The 6,283-nt window shown below is 49.8% G+C and overlaps 2 long non-coding RNA genes across 6 annotated transcripts; both read left to right on the forward strand.

Moving 5' to 3' along the window:
- The first annotated feature begins 437 nt into the window (after positions 1 to 437).
- LOC126637152 (uncharacterized) lies at positions 438 to 6,030 on the forward strand. 5 transcript variants are annotated; one of them, XR_007628223.1, is made up of 7 exons: positions 438 to 593; positions 698 to 893; positions 2,243 to 2,423; positions 3,823 to 3,965; positions 4,479 to 4,783; positions 5,566 to 5,739; positions 5,946 to 6,030. It is a non-coding gene; the product is annotated as an uncharacterized LOC126637152 (long non-coding RNA). The 5 variants fall into 5 exon arrangements; XR_007628224.1 differs by lacking the exons at positions 2,243 to 2,423; positions 5,566 to 5,739; positions 5,946 to 6,030 and adding exons at positions 992 to 1,052; positions 3,703 to 3,822 and having other exon boundaries at positions 3,906 to 3,965; positions 4,479 to 4,830; XR_007628226.1 differs by lacking the exons at positions 5,566 to 5,739; positions 5,946 to 6,030 and adding an exon at positions 3,703 to 3,822 and having other exon boundaries at positions 2,243 to 2,303; positions 3,906 to 3,965; positions 4,479 to 4,830.
- Positions 1,154 to 1,780, forward strand: LOC126637154 (uncharacterized). Its single transcript, XR_007628228.1, has 3 exons — positions 1,154 to 1,172; positions 1,255 to 1,314; positions 1,411 to 1,780. It is a non-coding gene; the product is annotated as an uncharacterized LOC126637154 (long non-coding RNA).
- Positions 6,031 to 6,283: the final 253 nt, after the last annotated feature.

The raw sequence follows: 6,283 nt of genomic DNA on the forward strand, positions 1-6,283 counted from the left end.
TCCTTTCTTGGAGCTGACAAAGAGAAGAACCCAGGGACTTCAGGAAGCCCTGAGGCAGCTGAAGGGACATGCTTTTGGAAGGTGGATTGACAGTCTCATCTCTCTGCAAGATAAGTGGGGGACTCTGAGGCAGAGAGGGGATGAGAGCTGGGTACAGGCTTGGGAATTGCCATGAGGGCTTTTGAAATCAGCGTAGGGAACGGAATGTTTAAGATTAAGTCCCCTAGGTGAGGGAAGCAGAGAGGCTGAGTATTACAGGCAGCACTAGGGTGTGCAGGGCAAAGCATAGCATATCCCCCATGTAACATTTTTGTGAGTCTGTCTTTGCAGTTCTTACAGGTCCTTCTTGTCAGAGGTCATTGTGTGAACCTCTCTTTGTTCTTTCTTTCGAGGTGGGATGCAAGCGTTGGTTTGGGCTATGGGCACCGGAGGGCAGACGAGCAAGGTCAGCATTTTCCATCCAGCCTGTATCCAAAGTTTTCTCTGGCCCTTCTTGTCAGTGGTCATTCTATGAGAGTGTTTTTGCTCTTTTGTTTCGAGGTGGGATGCAAGCGTTGGTTTGGGCTATCGGCACCAGAGGGCAGACGAACAAGGTGAGCATTTTCCTGCCACCCAGAATCCAAGTTTATCTCCAACCCTTCTTGTCAGTGCTCATTCTGTGAGCATCCTTTTGTTCTTTCTTTCATGTGGGATGCAGGTCGTTTTTGGGGCTAACAGCACTGGAGTACAGACAAATAAGGTCAGCATTTTCCTGCCAGTAAGAATCAGAAGGTACTTCTAGCGTGTTGAAATTTTGGTGAATGTAAGCACATCCTTTGCCATTTGCTTTTTTTCTGATGGTGCACAACCTGGCAAGCATGAGCAGAATGGGAAGGAGGTCCTTGCAGTAAGAGGTGAGCGTAAAGGAAGCTGAGAGGGGAACTTTGGTCAGATTGTCGCACTCGGAGGGGATCCGTCTGGATTTCCTTTTGCCTCTGTGATTTCTTTGCAGTGCCCATCCGTATTGCCAGAGGAGCAGAGCCACGGGTCGAGGAGCCGAGCGACAAGCTCAGGTGCTCTTCTGCTGGCCTTGTGGGCAGTGGCAGGGACTTCAGGCCTGGGCATTTAAGCATTGCCCTCTTCTTATTTGAGGGACCAGCCCGGTAACCTTTGGCAAGAAATGAGCGTCCCAGGTGAGTCGGGGAGGTATCGAGGAGGAGCACAGTCCAGGGAAGAGTCAGAAATGCCACTGAAAGCTTTTGTTCCCTGTTCCAGGTGTGCCATGCAGTGGGAGCTGCAAGCTGCACCTCTTGCTGAAGACAGTGACACAAGGAGGTGGGTGCACTTAGGAGACGGTGAGTGTGGGAACGGTTGGCGTTTGGCCGATGTGCTGCTAAAGTCATGCACTGATTTTGGTTTCCTTTCTTGGAGCTGACAAAGAGAAGAACCCAGGGACTGCAGGAAGCCCTGAGGCAGCTGAAGGGACATGCTTTTGGAAGGTGGATTGACAGTCTCGTCTCTCTGCAAGATAAGTGGGGGACTCTGAGGCAGAGAGGGGATGAGAGCTGGGTACAGGCTTGGGAATTGCCATGAGGGCTTTTGAAATCAGCGTAGGGAACGGAATGTTTAAGATGAAGTCCCCTAGGAGAGGGAAGCAGAGAGGCTGAGTATTACAGGCAGCACTAGGGTGTGCAGGGCAGAGCATAGCATATCCCCCATGTAACATTTTTGTGAGTCTGTCTTTGCAGTTCTTACAGGTCCTTCTTGTCAGAGGTCATTGTGTGAACCTCTCTTTGTTCTTTCTTTCGAGGTGGGATGCAAGCGTTGGTTTGGGCTATCGGCACCGGAGGGCAGACGAACAAGGTGAGCATTTTCCTGCCACCCAGAATCCAAGTTTATCTCCAACCCTTCTTGTCAGTGCTCATTCTGTGAGCATCCTTTTGTTCTTTCTTTCAGGATCGGGATGCAGGTCGGTTTTGGGGCTAACAGCACTGGAGTACAGACAAATAAGGTCAGCATTTTCCTGCCAGTAAGAATCAGAAGGTACTTCTAGCGTGTTGAAATTTTGGTGAATCTAAGCACATCCTTTGCCATTTGCTTTTTTTCTGATGGTGCACAACCTGGCAAGCATGAGCAGAATGGGAAGGAGGTCCTTGCAGTAAGAGGTGAGCGTAAAGGAAGCGGAGAGGGGAACTTTGGTCAGAATGTCGCACTCGGAGGGGATCCGTCTGGATTTGCTTTTGCCTCTGTGATTTCTTTGCAGTGCCCATCCGTATTGCCAGAGGAGCAGAGCCACGGGTCGAGGAGCCGAGCGACAAGCTCAGGTGCTCTTCTGCTGGCCTTGTGGGCAATGGCAGGGACTTCAGGCCTGGGCATTTAAGCATTGCCCTCTTCTCTTTTGAGGGGCCAGCCCGGTAACCTTTGGCAAGAAATGAGCGTCCCAGGTGAGTCGGGGAGGTATGGAGGAGGAGCAGGGGTCCAGGGAAGGGTCAGAAATGCCACTGAAAGCTTTTGTTCCCTGTTCCAGGTGTGCCATGCAGTGGGAGCTGCAAGCTGCACCTCTTGCTGAAGACAGTGACACAAGGAGGTGGGTGCACTTAGGAGACGGTGAGTGTGGGAACGGTTGGCGTTTGGCCGATGTGCTGCTAAAGTCATGCACTGATTTTGGTTTCCTTTCTTGGAGCTGACAAAGAGAAGAAGCCAGGGACTGCAGGAAGCCCTGAGGCAGCTGAAGGGACATGCTTTTGGAAGGTGGATTGCCAGTCTCGTCTCTCTGCAAGATAAGTGGGGGACTCTGAGGCAGAGAGGGGATGAGAGCTGGGTACAGGCTTGGGAATTGCCATGAGGGCTTTTGAAATCAGCATAGGGAACGGAATGTTTAAGATGAAGTCCCCTAGGAGAGGGAAGCAGAGAGGCTGAGTATTACAGGCAGCACTAGGGTGTGCAGGGCAGAGCATAGCATATCCCCCATGTAACATTTTTGTGAGTCTGTCTTTGCAGTTCTTACAGGTCCTTCTTGTCAGAGGTCATTGTGTGAACCTCTCTTTGTTCTTTCTTTCGAGGTGGGATGCAAGCGTTGGTTTGGGCTATCGGCACCCGAGGGCAGACGAGCAAGGTCAGCATTTTCCATCCAGCCTGCATCCAAAGTTTTCTCTGGCCCTTCTTGTCAGTGGTCATTCTATGAGAGTGTTTTTGCTCTTTTGTTTCGAGGTGGGATGCAAGCGTTGGTTTGGGCTATCGGCACCAGAGGGCAGACGAACAAGGTGAGCATTTTCCTGCCACCCAGAATCCAAGTTTGTCTCCAACCCTTCTTGTCAGTGCTCATTCTGTGAGCATCCTTTTGTTCTTTCTTTCAGGTCGGGATGCAGGTCATTTTTGGGGCTAACAGCACTGGAGTACAGACAAATAAGGTCAGCATTTTCCTGCCAGTAAGAATCAGAAGGTACTTCTAGCGTGTTGAAATTTTGGTGAATCTAAGCACATCCTTTGCCATTTGCTTTTTTTCTGATGGTGCACAACCTGGCAAGCATGAGCAGAATGGGAAGGAGGTCCTTGCAGTAAGAGGTGAGCGTAAAGGAAGCGGAGAGGGGAACTTTGGTCAGAATGTGGCACTCGGAGGGGATCCGTCTGGATTTGCTTTTGCCTCTGTGATTTCTTTGCAGTGCTCATCCGTATTGCCAGAGGAGCAGAGCCACGGGTCAAAGAGCCGAGCGACAAGCTCAGGTGCTCTTCTGCTGGCCTTGTGGGCAATGGCAGGGACTTCAGGCCTGGGCATTTAAGCATTGCCCTCTTCTCTTTTGAGGTGCCAGCCCGGTAACCTTTGGCAAGAAATGAGTGTCCCAGGTGAGTCGGGGAGGTATCGAGGAGGAGCAGGGGTCCAGGGAAGGGTCAGAAATGCCACTGAAAGCTTTTGTTCCCTGTTCCAGGTGTGCCATGCAGTGGGAGCTGCAAGCTGCACCTCTTGCTGAAGACAGTGACACAAGGAGGTGGGTGCACTTAGGAGACGGTGAGTGTGGGAACGGTTGGGGTTTGGCTGATGTGCTGCTAAAGTCATGCATTGATTTTGGTTTCCTTTCTTGGAGCTGGCGAAGATAAGAACCCAGGGACTGCAGGAACCCTTAAGCCAGCTGAAGGGGCATGTCTTGGAAGGTGTACCACACAGATAATAAAGAAATACCAAAAAATATGTTTCGCCATTGTTTCTGCATATCATAAACTTCTTACCAAACATTCTCTATCAGCTTTCTGCTAGAATGTGTCACCAGGACTTCTCACATCAGTTTTCCTGTCAATAGATCCTTCCATTGTTTAAGGAAGGATTTCTTATCTCCTCGAACATCTGAGCTGGCTATGTGCCAAGAAACCACGTATAACCTCCTTTGAACACTATAAAAACTGAGGAAAAATTTTGGAAAATCAGGGGACAGAAAAGGGAGGAAGAGCTGGTGACTGTAGCTGAGAATCTCTGCCCTCCTCCCCTCCCCTTTTCTCCACCACAGCGTGCTGCCTGCCTGCCACCGGAGACTGGAACTGTGCCGGCCTGGAGAGAGCTGAGACCACCGTGCCACATGTTCTACCTTTTCCTTCTAGCCTTGTAATATTTCTGAAGGGCTAAAAGTGCAGCTTAACGGGACCCTGCACAGCCTGGGACATGGCTGGGTGTGAGTTCCAGAGGACTAAAGCTGTCAGACCCCCTGAAGCTAAAAAGAGAACATCAAAAATGCAGCAGATACTGAGGGAAAAAAAAAAGGCAGAAAACTACTTCCCCCCTTCACACACACACACCAGCTTGGCAGGAAAGGTGGTATGGTGGTATCTTTTCTCTGCTTCTAAAATATAATCTAAAGCATTTTCCAACCTTTTTGTTTTTCTCTTTCTCTTTGCATCTCTTAGCAATTAATAAAATCAGATTTTGGTATCAACAGATAACTTATGTGAGTTTTAATTTTGCTCAGGGGAATATCCAAATCTGAAGTTCTTTCTGCAGTATTTAAGCAGATTATAACAGTGGTACATTGTAGCGTCTCTGCCCTGAGAAAGCTGGTGCGGAACCTCTGGGCCTTCACTTTGTTTTGTCATTGGGACAAACGGGGACAAGATGTGTTTTAAAGTTTCTCCCTGCCCTGCTGTGTGCTGCCGCTTGGCTGGTGGAGCAGCAGAGCAGAAATTCCCTGTTGGCATCTGGCAAAGCAGCAGGTGCCAGCAGTGAGGATGGGGTGGGGGTGAGGTGTCTGCTCTTCAAGAGGGCCAAGACAAAGGCGTTGGGGAATTGTCCCGGAACTCTGGCATGGCAGGCTTGGAGCGCTCAGTGGGCATTTCTTGAGAGCTCGGGTGCCCTTAACATCTTGTAATGCCTTAACATCTTGTAGGTGGGGTTAGTGCTGCTGTGTTAAAGAGGAGATGTCTGGCAGGATTCCTTGCCCCTCAGGCCCATAGAAACATGCAAGTTGCATTCAGCATGGCTCAAGCATCTGTTAGCTAATCTTTGAAGATGCTCTTCTCTCCCAGCATTCAGGAGTTGAGGGAGTTGTTACAGAGGGGGATGTAAAAGTTGCAAGTCTTTCCCTTTCTGTGTGTTGTTCCCAGGCAGTACAGCAGGAGCAGGAAGAATGTGTTGCTCTTCTGCTGGAACACGGTGCCGACCCGAATCTGGCAGATGCTGACGGTAACACTGCCCTTCACCTGGCTGTGCTGTCCAAAAATACAGCTGTGGCAGGGCTGTTACTCCAGCATAATGCCAAGAGTGATGCTCAGAACCAGGTAACCTTGGCGTGTGGGTAAAGCTGCTCTTTCAAACAGGTGCAGAGCTTGTCTGCACAGAGGGGTCTGTAGCTTTGGGGGACTGGGCAGAAACAACAGGAGAGTCAGTCTGATTTTGAAAGATACTTCTGCTTTGGATTCTGTTACTTAACACAGTTTGTCTTGCATTGGATTTTCTGGTAATAAGACCTGTATTTCTTCTGAAGCTCTCAAAGTGAAAACACCAGACTGGAAACCACTGTCCAACAGCTGAGAGATCGCGTTGAAGCCCTTCAGAGAGACCTGCAAGCCTCTGCCTCAGTAAGCTGCTCATAAATTTCCCTGTTTGTGACTCTTGAGCAGAGCTGCCCATTTCTGTGGGGAAACTGCAAGATGAAGTTTTCCTGGAGAGTCGAGGGGAGCTCAGTTTCTGCATTCTCCTCAGTAGAGGCTGCTCGGAAAGCAGCCTGGTCCTTTCTCCAGCTGCTACAAAAGCCCTGAGGATGTTTTCTGTGGAATAGAGATTATAAATTATGAGTGTCATTATGAGCTCCAAGGGACCCAA

The sequence above is a fragment of the Myiozetetes cayanensis genome, unplaced genomic scaffold, assembly GCF_022539395.1.
Source record: "Myiozetetes cayanensis isolate MyiCay16 unplaced genomic scaffold, myiCay2020 scf1459, whole genome shotgun sequence".
Taxonomy (NCBI): Eukaryota; Metazoa; Chordata; class Aves; order Passeriformes; family Tyrannidae; genus Myiozetetes; species Myiozetetes cayanensis.